The sequence below is a fragment of the Diceros bicornis genome, chromosome 7 (assembly GCF_020826845.1).
Source record: "Diceros bicornis minor isolate mBicDic1 chromosome 7, mDicBic1.mat.cur, whole genome shotgun sequence".
NCBI classification, from domain to species: domain Eukaryota; kingdom Metazoa; phylum Chordata; class Mammalia; order Perissodactyla; family Rhinocerotidae; genus Diceros; species Diceros bicornis.
The window spans coordinates 63226476-63244290 of NC_080746.1; the positions used below are offsets into that span (position 1 = coordinate 63226476).

Genomic DNA, 17815 nt, shown 5'->3' on the forward strand with positions numbered 1-17815 from the left:
GTATAAAATATGATTCATTAATTTATTAATCTGTTCATTTATTCAAAAGTATTTGTTAACTACTAATATGTAGTAAGTGTCTTGCTATACACTGCAGGTATAAAATACAATCTTCCCTAAAATTAAAGGCTTTATTAATTTGTGGATGATTCAAGAATATACTAAGATTTTTATAATACCATTATTTTAAAATAGTGAAAGAAATTGATTCCATCAACAAATCTATTCCTTTACTATAATTCTGGTACTTTGCTAATTACATTATATTAAGAGGCTCTAGAAGTTGGCTTTCTATCTTGTCCAAGAGAGAGTTGACTCTTCCTGAAAAATGTTATACCAGAGGCTTGCTGGGGGGCAAGGGGGTGCAAAAAGAGGACAATATTCCACAATCACCAAACTAAAAATATCAGTACAATTTGAGTAGGAAATAGCAAAGAGCAACAAGAGAGAACATTGCTCTGTCCCTTTTGGTCTGTCAGAAACCTAAGTATGCTTCAGATCTAAATACAGTTGTCCACGCCTCTTAGAAAATTGTCCTGATGTGCCTCAAAGCTTACTGAATTGTCATTTCTATCTGCATCTATATGACTCTTAACCTTTTTGTAATGGCATACGAAGTGATCTTTGAAGAGCACTATTATGAACATGTTCATCCTATATTGCTTTATTATTTCCAAAAAGATCTGCCTTTTGCAGAATCTAATCTGTCAAACTTTGGTGCGAATATATAAAGATAAAACAGAGATATAGGTAGAATAACTGAATAGGGAACAACTTGATGTCTCTATTTCATCCACTGAATGTCAACTATTCTCTTTTAAGAAATAATATTAATGTGTATATGTCAGGTGTGATGAAGGCGAAGGATGAGAATTCATAAAAAATATGAGGATTGAATCCAATATTCATATTTAAATGTGAGATCCTCAGTACCCTTCTACTACTTAACTCCAAGAACACTGGCAGCCAGTCATATAATCCTCCAGGATACAGATTATAGATTCTTTTCTGAAAAAACTGAATATTTCTGAGACAAATACCTATGAACACTGATAACTAAGAATGTCTGCAATGAAGCAGAGGTTCCCTAGTAGAGCAATCTAAGTAAATCCTACCAATTGATGAGGCTCACTCATCCCTTGGAGTTTTGAATCAGCTTTCTATAGCCTCTTTCTTATGTGTGAATTAATAGTCAAGTATTACGAAACAATTGAGAAACTCTTCCAAAGTAAAAGACCAAAAAAAAAAGCTATAAAAATAAATAGTTGAAATTTAGCTGATATATATATATATATATATATATATATATATATATATATATATATATAGTTGTCAGATTCACAAGTTTCAAGGAAAATAAGATCTTGGAAATTTGTAAAATTAGACAATAAATAAATGCCAATATATTTGGAAGATATAGTTAAGGCAATTTTCTAGGAGATGAATCAAAAAAGCAGAGGGTGCAATGCAAGAAATTTTTAGAAAAAGAAGAGAATAAGTCCAGAAGATCCAGTATGTGACTAAAAGTAATTGTAGTAAAATAACAAGGACACAATTAGGAAGAAATTAACAAAAGTGAGTGTGAGAAAACTTTCAAAACCAAAAGTCATAGAGTTCCAGATTTGAAAAGCCCAGTAAGTGCCTGCACAATTAAAGATGTACATGCACACATATATCCCACCATCACCATTGAATTTGAAAGCATAGATGTTTTAAAATTTTCTAAAATATTCCAGAGCCAAGAAATGAAGAAAAACAAATGAAGAGTAGTTCATGCAAAAAGGATCAAAATCAGAATGGTCCTCTTAATAGCTCCACCTGAAGCTAGTAGATTGAGAATGCCTTTGAAATTCAGACATGAAGAAGCCCCATCTACACAGGGTCTCCATTTACTCAATTATGAAGTGTGATTAATAAAAACACTTCCTACGCTTATAGTGAAGATGAAATGAATTAATATTTATACAATTCTTAGAACTTTACCTGGTATATAGTAAGCATAAATATGAACTATTAATTAATAAAAAGGGCAATAATAAATACATCTTAATCATATCTGTTGTGTCATTGGTGGGGTGATCAATGAGATTTACCTTAAGAAAACACCAAAGGGAGAGGTATATGGTAATTAACATTTAAATGAGATATTATAACAAATATCGATCAAAAAGATCAAAACATAATTACACTTGATTATAAATATATGAAAATTGTAATGATGTTCTCTTGTTTTAAAATAATGTAGATACAATATATGCGATAGAAACTGGCACATAGTAGATGCTAAATAAGTATTTGTTGAATGATTCGATAAATTAATGAATAACAAACAATACCTACTTGGTTTAAACTATATTTAAGTAAACATTTCCTGGCATTTACAATTTTTGTTTCTCTAATATTAAATGTGATATTTAACAGAGAGAAGAGACAGAGACAAAGAGACAGAGAAGGAGACCACAACTGAGATTGTTTTCTCTATTTTTCAAACCTAGGAAGGTCAAAAAATGAAACAAAACAGAAATAAAACTAAAATCCTACAAGTTTCTTAACGATTATACCAGCCTAACGTTATGCGTTATCATGATAACACTGAACAAAACAGATGTGACGTCAACCTCTTTCATTCTTAATGGGATTCCAGGACTGGAAGACATGCACCTCTGGATTTCCTTCCCATTCTGCTCCATGTATGCTGTGGCTATGGTAGGGAATTGTGGACTACTTACATTATTTACTATGAGGATTCCCTGCACAGGTCCATGTATTATTTTTTTGCCATGCTTTCTTTTACTGACCTTGTCATGTGCTCTAGTACAATCCCTAAAGCCCTCTGTATCTTCAGATTTCATCTTAAGGAAATCAGCTTTAAAGAATGCCTTGTCCAGATGTTCTTCATCCACACTTTGACAGTGATGGAATCTGGGGTTCTCATGCTTATGGCCCTGGACCCCTATGTGGCCACCTGTTACCCCCTGCACTACTCAACCATCCTCACCAATCCTGTCATTGCAAAGGCTGGGTTTACTACTTTCCTGAGAGCAGTGTTGTTCATCATTCCCTTGATTTTCATCACCAAGCAACTACCCTATTGGAGAGGTAATATAATATACCATACCTACTGTGACCAGCTATCTTTAGCTAAGTTATCCTGTGGAAATATCAAGGTCAATGTTGTCTATGGCCTGATGGTTGCTCTCCAGATTGGGGGCTTTGACATTCTGTGCATCACAGTCTCCTACACCATGATCCTCCGGGCAGTGGTCAGCCTCTCCTCTGCAGATGCTCGGCAGAGGGCCTTCAGTACGTGTACAGCCCATATCTGTGCCATTGTTTTCTCCTATAGTCGAGCTTTCTTTTGTTTCTTTTTTAACCGCTTCGGGAGCCATAAAACTCCTTCATCTTGCCACATCATTGTGGCCAATATTTATGTGCTCTTGCCTCTCACCATGAACCCTATTGTCTATGGGATCAAAACCAAGCAGATAGGAGACTGTGTCATAAGTATCCTTTCAGATTCTAAGGATACAAAATCCCACAGCACATGGAAGAAATATAATTCAAGGAAGACACAGAGAGGGAGGAAAGAAGGAAAATAATCCTCTGTTGACTGTTTAGTTAGGGCCTAATGATGCCTTGTTAAAAGTAACATTTTGGTCATGACAAGGGAAAATGCTGAGTGGGGTTTTATATGTCTTCAGAATCCTCAAATCACTGACATGCTCCCCACACTCTCTATGGGTTTTTCACTTCCTCACCCCTGTGGAGGACTAGTCTCTTCATTAACCCAAGTTCCTATGAACAAAAATATAATAGGAAGCTGAGTAAATTAACAAAACGTATGAATAAACCAGGAAGAGGTAATCTGTTACCAGATGCCAGTTGTCTTGTTTTCAGATAGGGATAGAAATTTCCAGTTTGAAACTGGAAAATACACTGTGAAAACAGTATAAATAAATCAAAATGGAGTTCTATTAATATGTTCAGGATCTACAGAATAGCAGAAAAAACATTACAACTCTCATCATTAAGAATAATATTAGCTATAGGAGATTTGTAGATCAGCTATGTGAAATTGTGGATGTTCCCCTCTCTTCGTATTCTTGTTTGCTTTTTATTTAAATCAAGAAAGCGGCTGAAGGCGCCAGCCAAATGGCAGAATAGGAAGCCCCAGACCTTATTTCCCTTTAGAAACACTAACTTAACAAGAATTTGTGGTGCAAAAAAACCTTTAGAAAAACTCCAGAAACCACTTAGGAAGTCACTGTGCCCTAGGAAATCTCAAAATCAAGAATGGCTGCATTGAAATCAGTAAGAAAAGTTGTTTTATTTCAACTCTATCAGCCCGTCCACTAAGCTGTCACAGCTCATGGCAGTTGGGAAGAAAACCCCAATTGGTGAGCTTTTTCTTTGGGAGTGAGGGGAAAGAGCAGAATGTGCACCAAATGTTCCACCTTCTCAGGGGATTGCTGGAGAGACTCCTTTCTATCTCACCTGCCTCAGAGACCTGACAGAACCAGCACACTTTGAATGCCTCGGGGCAACTGAAAACAAAAGAGAACTCAGTTTCTTGCTGCAGTGTCAGAGAACTTGCAATACTGCAGACAGAAACTAGCACTAGTTAGCTCAATTATAAGAAGGTGTCTAGCTCATTACTTCTTTTTTGGGAAGGAAGGAAAAGAGTAGAATGTATGTCCAAAGTTCTGGCTTTTAGGGGCGCTGCTTGAGGGACTGGTTTTTGTCCTGCTTGACTTCATACAATGACAGGTGTAGGATACTTCAGACATCTGGTGAACCACTGAAAATAAGAGAGATGCAGTGCCTGAGGACTTGCTACAAGCAGACTTATACCAGAGGGAGCAAGAAATTCTAAGCTTCTGAAAAAGAAACCAGCAATCATCTTTAATCAGGAAATTATACAATGAATCTCAGGAAGGTCTATCCCCATAAAAGCTTTGAGAGGTTTCCAGAATTTCTAGCCAGGCTGATTGGTGAAAGTCTTTCCCTATACAAAGACAGTACACAAAGACTAGGAGAGATGGTTGTTTTTACAAATGCACAAATCACAACCAAAATATAATCAGGCACAATAAGAAACAAGGAAACATGATCCAGTCAAAGAAACAAAATAAATATTCAAAACCTGATGCTGAAGAAAGAGAGATCTATGAATTGCCTGACAAATAATTCAAAATAATCATTTTAAGGAAGCTCAAGTGGCTACAAGACAACACAGATGGAAACCAAACAAAACAGGAAAAAACTTCATGAACAAAGTGAGAATATCAACAAATAGAAACTATAAAAAAGAACCCTAAAATTCTGCAGTTGAAGAATACAATAACAGAATTTTAAAATTGACTAGAGGGGAAACAAATCAGAGTTGATCAGGCAGAAGAAAGAAACAGTAAACCTGATGACAGGTCATTTAATTTTATCAAGTCAGAGGAAAAAACAGAAAAAAAGAACAAAAAGATATTAGGAGAGCCCAAAGAATTTATGGGAAACCAGCAAGAAAATCAATATATGCATTATGGGAGTTTTAAAAAGAGAAGAGAAAAAACAAGGGACAGTGATTTTATTTGAAGAAATAATGGCCAAAAAGTTCCTAAATCTAATGAAGAAAATAGACATCCAACTTCAAAAAACATAAAAGACTCCAACTAGGATGAATTCAAAGAGGCCTAAACAGACACATTATTAAAAAAATGATCAAAAGTCAAGACAAAGAGAGAATCTTGAAACGAACAAGAGAAAAGCAACTTACCATGTGCAGGTGAGCTCCCATAAGATTATCAGTGGAATTCTCAACAGAAATTTTACAGGCCAGAAAGGAGTGAGATGATATACTCAAACCGCTGAAAGAAAACACTGCCAACCAAGAATACTATCTGGCAAAAATGTCCTTCAAAAATGAAGGAGAGGGCCGGCCCGGTGGCTTAGCAGTTAAGTGCGCACGCTCTGCTACTGGCGTCCCGGGTTCCGATCCCAGGCGTACACCGATGCACTGCTTCTCTGGCCATGCTGAGGCTGTGTCTCATATACAGCAACTAGAAGGACGTGCAACTATGATGTACAACTATCTACTGGGGGCTTTGGGGAAAAAAAGGAGGAGGATTGGCAATAGATGTTAGCTCAGAGCCGGTCTTCCTCAGCAAAAAAAACAGAGGAGGATTAGCATGGATGTTAGCTCAGGGCTGATCTCCCTCACAAAAAAAAAAAAAAAAAATGAAGGAGATGGCTGGCCTGGTGGCATAGCGGTTAAGTGCACGCCCTCCATTTCAGCGGCCCGGAGTTCACACGTTCAGATCCTAGGTATGCACTGACTCACTGCTTGTCAAGCCATGCTGTGGCGGCATCCCATATAAAGTGGAGGAGGATGATCACGAATGTTAGCCCAGGGCCAATCTTCCTTGGCAAAAAATGGAGGATTGGCCTTGGATGCTAGCTCAGGGCTGATCTTCCTCACACAAAAAAAAAAAGAGAGAAAGAGAGATAAAGACCTTCACAGGTAAACAAAAGCTAAGGGAGTTCATCAATACTACATCTATCTTACAAGAATTGCTAAGGGTAGTATTTGTTGTTACAACAAGAGGAAACTAGACACCAACATGAAAGCATACGAAAATATAAAGCTCTGGTAACGGTAAAAAGCTAGACAAAGACAGAATCTTGTAATACTGTGATAGTGGTACATAAATCACTTTTAATTCAGGTATAGAATTAAAAGATAAAAGCATAAAAATAACCATAAATATAACGGTACAAAATAGAAAATGATGTAATTTGTGACACTGAGAACACTAAGTTGGGGGAGGAGAGATCTAAAGGAGTAGCATTTGAATAAATTATTAAAACTAATATATAATTTTATATAATCCCCATGGTAACCACAAGGAAAACATCTATAGAAGGTACAGAATATAATAAGAAAGATCAAAGTATGCCACAGCAAAATAAATCAATGAAATATGAAGAAATGCCATTTAAGAGAGGAAAAGGGCAATATATATAGAGCCAGCCCTGATTGCCTCGTGGTTAAAGTTTGGCGTGCTCCACTTTGGCAGCCCAGTACAGTTCTGAGGCGCAGAGCCATACTACTCATCCGTCAGTAGCCATGCTGTGGCATCAGCTCACACAGAAGAACTAGAAGGACTTACAACTAGAATATATGATGTACTGAGGCTTTTGGGAGGAAAAAAAGAAAGGGAGGAAGATTGGCAACAGATGTTAGCTCAAGGTGAAACGTTCCCAGCACACAAAAAAAAAATATTAATTTATGTAAAGTATTAACTATTAAGAAAAAGAGGGACAACATATTTAAAAGACGTAGAGAAAACAATAGACAAACTAGCAATAGTAAGTCTTTCTCTAACATAAAATACTTTAATTGTAAATGGATTAAACGTCATAATCAAAAGACATAGAGTGGCCGAACAGATTACAAAAACAAGATCCAACTTTATGCTGTCTATAAAAGACTTTAGATATAAAGATGTAGAGACTCGGATTGAAAGTAAAAGGGTGAAAAAAGGTATTCCTGTAAAGGATAACCAAGAGAGAGCAGCAATGTCCATACGTATATTTGACAAAATAAACTTTAAATCAAATTGTCACAAACCACAAAGAAGGACATTACATAGTGAAAATATTGTCAATTAATGAAAAGGATATAACAGTTATACATATTAACCTAATGGTAGAACACACAATTATATTGTGCAAACATTGACAGAATTATTAGAACTAATAATCAAATTCAACAAAGTGCAGGTTACAAAATAAACATACAAATTTCGGTTGTTTTTCTATACACTAAGCATGAATAGTCTAAAAAGGAAATTATGAATGCAATCTCATTTATAATAGCATCAAAAAGAATATAATATTTAGAAATAAAACTAGGCAGGAAGATAAAAGACTCATACACTGAAAACTACAAAAAATTCCTGAAAGAAATTAAAGACGACACAAATAAATCGAAAGACATATCATGATCATGAATTGAAAGACTTAATATTGCTAAAATGCTTATACTATGCAAAACCATCTATAGAATTTCTATAGCATTTCTTGTCAAAATTCACCATAAGTGGCATTTTTTTGTAGTAACAGAAGAAATGATCTTAAAATTCATGTGGAATCAGAATTGATCCTGAATAGTCAAAACAATCCTGAGAAAGAAAAACAAAGCTAGAGGCCTAACACTTCTTGATTTCAAAACACATTACAGAGTTAAAGTAATCCTACAATATGGTACTGATGTAAAGACAGACATAGAGAACAATGGAACAGAAATAAAGTCTCACGTATGTCATCAAATGATCTTTGACAAGAGTGCCAGCTCTACACAGTGGGGAAAGGATAGTCTCTTCAACAAATGGTCTAGGAAAACTGGAAGAATATCCACATGTAAAAGAATAAGGTTGGGCCCTTATCCTACAACACATACAAAAGTTAACTCAAAATGGACTAAAGGCCTAGACATAAGACCTGACATTTAAAAATCTTACAAGGAAACATAGGGGAAAATCTTCACAACATTACATTTGGAAATCATTTCTTGGATATGACACCAAAAACACAGACAACAAAAGCAAAAATAGATGAATAGAACTACACCAAACTTAAAAACTTGTGTGCAGCTAAAGAAACAATCAACAGAGTGAAAAGGAAATCTATGAAATGTGACAAAACATTTGTGTACTGTCTTTGTATAGGGAAAGACTTTCACCAATCAGCCTGGCTAGAAATTCTGGAAACCTCTCAAAGCTTTTATGGGGATAGACCTTCCTGAGATTCATTGTATAATTTCCTGATTAAAGATGATTGCTGGTTTCTTTTTCAGAAGCTTAGAATTTCTTGCTCCCTCTGGTATAAGTCTGCTTGTAGCAAGTCCTCAGGCACTGCATCTCTCTTATTTTCAGTGGTTCACCAGATGTCTGAAGTATCCTACACCTGTCATTGTATGAAGTCAAGCAGGACAAAAACCAGTCCCTCAAGCAGCGCCCCTAAAAGCCAGAACTTTGGACATACATTCTACTCTTTTCCTTCCTTCCCAAAAAAGAAGTAATGAGCTAGACACCTTCTTATAATTGAGCTAACTAGTGCTAGTTTCTGTCTGCAGTATTGCAAGTTCTCTGACACTGCAGCAAGAAACTGAGTTCTCTTTTGTTTTCAGTTGCCCCGAGGCATTCAAAGTGTGCTGGTTCTGTCAGGTCTCTGAGGCAGGTGAGATAGAAAGGAGTCTCTCCAGCAATCCCCTGAGAAGGTGGAACATTTGGTGCACATTCTGCTCTTTCCCCTCACTCCCAAAGAAAAAGCTCACCAATTGGGGTTTTCTTCCCAACTGCCATGAGCTGTGACAGCTTAGTGGACGGGCTGATAGAGTTGAAATAAAACAACTTTTCTTACTGATTTCAATGCAGCCATTCTTGATTTTGAGATTTCCTAGGGCACAGTGACTTCCTAAGTGGTTTCTGGAGTTTTTCTAAAGGTTTTTTTGCACCACAAATTCTTGTTAAGTTAGTGTTTCTAAAGGGAAATAAGGTCTGGGGCTTCCTATTCTGCCATTTGGCTGGCGCCTTCAGCCGCTTTCTTGATTTAAATAAAAAGCAAACAAGAATACGAAGAGAGGGGAACATCCACAATTTCACATAGCTGATCTACAAATCTCCTATAGCTAATATTATTCTTAATGATGAGAGTTGTAATGTTTCCCCCTAATTTTGGGAACATACCAATAATATTTTCTTTCACCGCTATTATTTAATGTAGTAATTGAAATTCTTGTCTGTGCAATGAGGCAGAAAAAGAAAATAAAAGGCATACAAATTAGAAAGCAGAAAATTATAATGTCTGCATTTATAGATGTCATGTTTGTCTATGTAGAAACTACCAAGGAATCTACAAAAAAAAAATCCTTAAACTAAGAGCATTCAGTAAGATTAGTAGAAAGAAGATACACACAAAAGTCAATTGTACTTTATTCTAGCAATAAAAAAAAGAAATTAAAAATACAATAGCATTTTGATCCCCATACAGGCTACCAAAAAATGTAACGAAACAAAACAAAAATATAATACCATTTACAATTTCTGAATAGAAGAAAATACTTAGATGTAAAGCTAAGAAACTTGTACAGAGACTTTATGCTACATAATCTTTTTTTTTTTTTTTTTTTTTTTGGTGAGGAGGATCAGCCCTGAGCTAACATCCATGTCCATCCTCCTCTTTTTGCTGAGGAAGACTGGCCCTGAGCTAACATCTGTGCCCACCTTTCTCCACATTATGTGAGATGCTGCCACAGCATGGCCCGACAAGCGGTGCATTGGTGTGTACCCGGGATCCAAACCTGGGCTGCCAGTTGTGGAGTGCGTGCACTTAATGGCTATGCCACATGGCCGGCCCCTGCAGGATCTCTCTCTCTTTTTTTTTTTGTGAGGAAGATCAGCCCTGTGCTAACATCTGCCAATCCTCCTCTTTTTTTGCTAAGGAAGACTGGCCCTGGGCTAACATCCATGCCCAGCTTCCTCCACTTTATATGGGATGTCGCCGCAGCACGGCTTGCCAAGCGGAGCATTGCTCTGCACCTGGGACAGCCCCTACAGGATCTTAATGAAAGAAATCATAGAAAATTTAAGTAAATAGAGAGATATACTAGGTTCATGGATGTAAAGATATCAATTCATCCCAAGTTGATACACAAATTTAATGCAATTACTATAAACATTCCAAGATTTTTTGTTAATATAGACAAGATTATTTAATAATATATATAGAATGTCAAAGAACTATAATAACTAAAATAATTGAAAAATAGTACTAAAGTTAGAGAAAACATTCTCTTCAATTTCAAGATTTACTATATAGCTATTGTAATCAAGACAGTGTGGTGTTGACAGATGATAGACACATAGATCAATGCAACAGAATAGAGAACCCAGAAATAGAAAAAACAACCCCAACTCCACCTTACTCTTACATTTGTATTTGTACTAAAATGAACTGAAAGTGGATCACAGATATAAACGTAAAACATAAAGCTCTAAAACATTTTTTAAAACTATAAGAAAAATATTCAGGATCTAGGGCTAAGCTATACAGATTTTACACCAAAATAATAATCCTTAAAAGAAAAACTGATAAATGTTCTTCATTAAAACAAAAATTTTCTCCGCAAAAGACTCTATTAAAAGTATGTAAGAGAAGTTACTATCTGGGAAAAATATTTACAAACCACATATCTGAAAACAAGACTAGTCTGTGTGTGTGTGTGTGTGTATCCAACATTTAAATGAGAAAAACCCAAACATTTAGAAAATGGGCAAAAAAAAGTGGACATTTCAATAAAGAGGATATACCGTTGAAAAATAGATACATGAAAAGATGTTTAACATTGTTAGCCTTTAGTTACATGAGAATTGAAATCATAATAGGTTATCGCTACCAAACTATGACAATGGCTGAAATAAAATAATCGTCACAGTACCAAATGCTAGCAAAGATAGGGAGAAACTGGTAATGCATACATTGCTATACATTGCTGCTTGAAATTAAAAATTTCAGCCACTCTGGAAAACAATTTGCCAGTTTCTTAAATGTCTAAACACACAATATCATACAACATATAAATGGCAATCCTGGACATTTATCTCAGGTAAGTGACTACTTATGTTAACACAAAAATCAGTAGACAATGAGTAACATAAGCCCAAATGGCAAAGTAGAAATCCAAATCTGTTCCTAACAAAACTAATGAAAAACTTACAAAACTATAAGAATCAACTTTCTCAGAACTCTTGATAGTAACCAAAAGCTTACAGAAATTAGAGGAGCACTTAAAGAAAAACAGCTGAAACTTGGTAAGAGATCTTTGTATATTTTTTAATAGTGGTGAAATTCACATAACCTAAAACTGACCATTTTAGTAATTTTAAATTGCACAATTGATTAGCTTTAGTAAATTAACAATATTCTACAACCAGCATCATTATATAATTCCAGAACATTTCTATTACCTCAAAGGAAACCCTGTACCCATTAATCATTTGCTCCTATTCCCTCACCAGACCTACCTCCCCAGATCTGACAGCCACTAACTTGATTTCTAGTCTATGTATTTGACTATTGTGGGTATTTTATATAAACAGAATTATACAAGCATAGCCATTTGTCTCTGACTTCTTTGACTTAGAGTAATAGTTTCAAAATTTATCCATGTTGTAGCATGTATCAGCACTTCATTACTTTTCAAGGCTGAATAATATTCCATTGTGTATATACACCACATTTTATTTATCTATTCATGAATTGATGTGCATATACATTGTTAATATCTTTTAGCAATTGTGAACGTTGATGCTATGAAAATTTATGTACATTTTTTTTGAACAACTGTTTTCAGTTCTCTATACCTGGCAGGGAATTGCTGGGTCATATGGTAATTCTGAGCTTAACTTTTTGAAGAACTGCCAAACCCTTTGCCACAACAACTGCATATTTCCCATTTGCACTGGAAAAGGTTGAGGATCCCACTTCATCCAAATATTCACTGACACTTTTTTTTTTTTTTTTGATTCTTATAGCTGTTCTAGTGAGTGTCGTAATATCTCACGGTTTTTATTTGCATTTTCCTAATGACTAATGATATAGATCATATTTTCATGTGCTCATTGAGCATTTGAGTATATTGTTTGGATAAATGACTATTTAAGTCCTTTGCCCATTTTTAAATTGGGATATTTGTCTTTTTGTCATTGCATTGTAAGTGTCTTCATATTGTCTGGGTGCTAGAGCCTTTTCAGATATGTGATTTGCAAATGTTTTTTCCTATGTTGTGAATTATCTTTTCTCTTTCTTGATAGTATCCTTTAATGAACAAAAGTTATGTTTTTTTAAAATTTTGATGAGGTCTAATTTCTTTCTTTTTTTCTTTGTTGCTCGAGCATTTGGTTTTATACCTAATAAACCACTGCCAAATCTAAGGTCATGAAAATTTACCCCTAAGTTTTCCTTTGAGTGTTTTATAGTTTTAGCTCTTATATTTAGTTATTTGATCTATTGCTAGTTCATTTTTGTATAAGGTGTGAAGTAAGGGTTCAAATCCATTCTTTTGCAATATATATCCTGCTGTTTCAGCACTATTTGCTGGAGACAATTCTCTTTTCATTAAGTGGTCTTGGAACCAGAGGTAACATACAAATTGACCATAGATGTACAGGTTTATTTCTGGATTTTCGATTCTATTTCATGAATACCTATTCTTATTCCAGTACCACACTGTTTTGATTACTGTGGCTTTGTAATACTTTTTGAAATCATGAACTGTGAGTCATCCAATTTTGTTCCTCTTTTTCAAGATTGTATTGGAAATTTAGAGTTCCTTACAATTTCATGTGAATCTGAGGATCAACATTTTCATTACTGCAAAAGAACTGCTGGAATTTTGGTAGGAATTGCATTGAATCTACAGATAGCTTTAGGTAGTATTGCCATCTTAACCATAAGAATTTTCCAGTTCATGAACATAGGAAGTCTTTCCATTTAGGTAGGTCTTCTTTAATTCTCTCACAATGTTTTTGTAGTTATCAGTGCACAAATCTAGCACTTCTTTAGTAAAATTTATCAGTAAATATTTTATTATTTTGATGCTAATATAAGAGAAATTGCTTTCTGATATTCTTTTTTTGATTGTTAATTGCTGATGTATAGAAATACAATTGATTTTTATCTGTTGATCTCACATCAAGAAATTTTGCTAAATTTGTGTATTAGCTCTAATAGTATTTTTGCGGATTCTTTAAGCATTTATATATATATAGGATGATATTTATAAGCATAGTGGTACTTCTTCTTCAATTTGAACATGCTTTATTTCTTTATTTTTTGTTGTTGTTGTCTAATTGCCCTGGCTATGCAGACATTCTTCCAGTCTCTGCCTTTTAATTGGATACATTATTTCATTTATGTTTGATGTAATTACTCTGTGGAGGGACTGACTTTTGCCATTCTGCTATTGTTTTCTAATATGTCTTATATATTTTAATGAGCAAAGAACTTGAATAGACATTTCTCCAAAGAAGGTATACAAATAACCAACAGGCACATGAAAAGATTCTCAACATCATTAGTCATTAGGCAAATATAAATCAAACCCATAATACGATACCATACACCCACTAGAATAGATATAATAATTTTTGAAAAATAGAAAATAACAAGTGTTAGTGAAGATGTAGATACATTGGAACACACATATATTGCTAATGGGAATGTAAAATAGTCTAACTATTGTGGAGAACAGTATGATAGTTCCTCAAAAGTAATACATAAAATTACCATATGGCCCAACAATTCAACTTCTAAATATATACCCAAAATAATTAAAAACAGTTGCTAAAACAGAACTTGTGCACAAATGAACACAGTAGCAACATTAGCCAAAAAGTAGAAACAACGTGTATGTCCATTAGCCACTGAATGGATAAACAAAATAAAGTATATCCATAATATAGATTATTATTCAGCCATGAAAAGGAGTAAAGTACTAGTATATGCTGCAATATATATGAACTTGAAAGCATTATGCTAAGGGGAAAAAGCCAGGCACCAAAAGGATATATAATGTATGATTCCATTTACAGGAAATGTCTGAATAAGTAAGCCCATAGAAATATGAAGCAAATTAGTTGTTGCCAGAGGCTGAGATACGGGGAAATAACAAGTGACTGTTTAATGGTTATTGAAGTATCTTTTTGAGGTTGTAGAAGCGTTCTGGAGTTATATAGTGGTAATGTTTGCACTGTATTTTGAATGTACTAAAAGCTATTCAACTGTACATTTTAAAATGGTTAATTTTATGCTGTGTGAATTTAACCTCAACTTTAAAAAAAGCAATGAAGTTAAAAAATTGTGCTGAGTGTTCTCTACGTGTATAATTCTTGCATTATTTCCCATAAATTAAAAGATACTAAATTAAAAGTCTAAATGTATAAACACATGTGAAGAACTTTTATTCAATCATAATAATATTAAATAACTTTTGTTAGAATGTGCTAATTATATAATGTCAATTGAAAATAGCCAAATTTATGCTTTAATATGATATCAGAAGGCTTTTTTCAAAAATATGTACAGTCATGCATCACTTAATGACGGGGATACATTCTGAGAAATGCATCATTAGGTGATCTCGACATTGTGCGAACATCATAAAGTATACTTACACAAACATGGATGTTGAAGCCTGCTATACACCTGGGCTATATGGTATTAATCTTGTGGGACCACCATCATATATACAGCTTGTCATTGACCGAAATGTCATTATGCAGCTCATGTCTGTATAGCTAACGTGTGTATAAACACACGTTAGCTATATATGTGTATGTATAAAAGAAATATATCATGTTACCGCTATATCATACAATTTAAGAATGCTGTTTATCTCCTTCCAGACTTGCTTTTTTTTTTCAAGATATAAGGCATATTTTTTAGGATTTAGTTAAAGGAATACAAAATTAGAGTCAATTATTTTGTTTTATTATTGCTGCTATCAACATTATCATTATTATATCAAGGTTAGGCATCTAATTTTTCCAAACTTAGTATGTATGCATAACAAGCCTGAACTTTTAATGAATTTCTAGAATGCCATAATACTCATCATCGACTTCAGTTGAAAGTAAACTTCTTGAAATCCAGGGCCCATGTTATCTGATCCTTTTTTCATAGTTCCTAGCCTGACTTGAGGGGTACTAAATATTCAATGATCTCATTTAATTAGAGACACAAAAATAAATGAATAAAAGAATAAATGGATAGATGTGTGAATAAGTGAAACATTCTGCACTTAAGTGCTTCAACTTGTTCCCCACAGAGCCTTATGTAGAAAGAAAAAAATTTGCAATAAATATTAAAGTCACTAATGTTCTTTAAAAAGTTTTTATTCATTTTCATTCCTCCATATATACATGCTCACATGCAAACACACATATAGGTACACACACATGATGTTATTCACTTATTTATATATCATGATATATGTAGCAAGTAAGAATGGATTGTTTCTATTAATTTTCCTCCTCCCATAGAAGTTATATTGATTCCCACACCAGCACCCGTGTCTCTAATATTCTGAAATATCCCCTTGAGATATGTAACACACACTTTCCTTTAAACGCTCAGTTCAACAGTATAGATACCAAGGGATGCACAGTTAGAGGGCTGTGCATATACATATATTGCAGAATCATGATGTTTTTTGACCAGGATCCTGAACACCTGGAGCAGATTGCATTCAGCTTATTATTTTGCTATCCAGAAACCAAGGTATTAAAAGACAAACAAAAGTGGGATTAGAGACAGGATTTTTTGTCTTATAGTCAGTTCAATAAAAAGGAAATAGTCTTTGGATGTATAAAAATTAATTATTATATTCTCAGAAATACAGGTTCGATTTCGTCCACCCATATGAAGGCAGATGTATTGAGGAAGATTGGGTTCTCCTCAATGTTTATTTCTCCAGTTCTCAGATTGTAATTCAGTGTAACTTTCCATGATGATTATGACTATGCTATTTTTCTAACCAACTGGAATCACTGGTTCTATTGTAGTGGAAGTCAGGTATGACTCACCTTCATGACAAGAAGAAATGGGGAGAGAGCTAGAGAATAGTTCTCGATCATGGTCAGAATGCTTTTGCTTCTTAACTGCCTTCCACTTGTTCTTAATATTAGTATCTAATTTATTCACTTCATATCTAGAGAGACTTATTTATAACTGAACTCTTTGAAAGAACAAAATTTCACATTAAGAATAGAATATGGGTTGTAAAATTGAAGACCATCTAGTGAGGAAACAAACTTATTCTCTCTGAGTTTTGTAAATGAGAATGGACAACAGACAATATAAAAATTGTACTTTATAAAGGGCGATATTCATGTGTTAATGTTTCTGCTTAAATATACCTGCCCACCACAGCATAATATGAATCCATTGTCATTGCAGAATGACATTGCAGAATATAAAAATATATATATATGTATGTTTATAAACATAAAAATATATTTTATATAGATGTTATGTATATAGTGTGTGTATGCATGTCAGTATACATACATATATATACATATATATGAATTATTACAGTTTTTGTTACTTTTTATAATATCTGTAAAAGTAATCTTCAAATCATAATGTCATATTCAAAGTAGAAATTTATGCATCTGAAAGAAAAAAAACATCAAGGAAATTTTGATAATCAAGGAAAGGTATCCTTTTATCATAAACACATATTTTTCTCTTGTCCAAAATGCAAATTAAAAAGCTTCTTTTAGATTAGAGCTTAAGTTGACACCAGTGACATGATTTAATTGACTTCCCCAATTAAAAAACTTCTACTGTGTAGTAACAAATAGTGGAAAATAATGTCAATGTTTTCTATTATTTCAGTTGTAGAGAAATCTTGTCAAGCCAGGAGTTGAAACAATTTGATGCAAACTGCTTAAATAACACTGTGTCAAGCCTTTCAAATCCTCACCATATAATAGAAAAGTTTTTAAATTTATCACATATTAGATGTTGATAATGTTTTGAATGAATGAAGAGATTAAAAAATGAATAAATCAAATTTCACACTTGACTTCAAGAATTACTACACTGTAGTCTAAAAATATAAGGTGGTAGGAAAAACAAATATTTTTATTTGGGCAATAAAGCACATTTATTTAAACAATACTACAAATCACAATTCATAGTGAGATGTATACAAGCACTTATATCTTTTCAGTAAAAATTATGCAAGAAAATAATC

At 34.0% G+C, this 17815-nt stretch overlaps 1 pseudogene; it reads left to right on the forward strand.

Moving 5' to 3' along the window:
* Window positions 1-2583: 2583 nt before the first annotated feature.
* LOC131409100 (olfactory receptor 52N4-like) lies at window positions 2584-3599 on the forward strand (annotated as a pseudogene).
* The last annotated feature ends 14216 nt before the right edge of the window (window positions 3600-17815 follow it).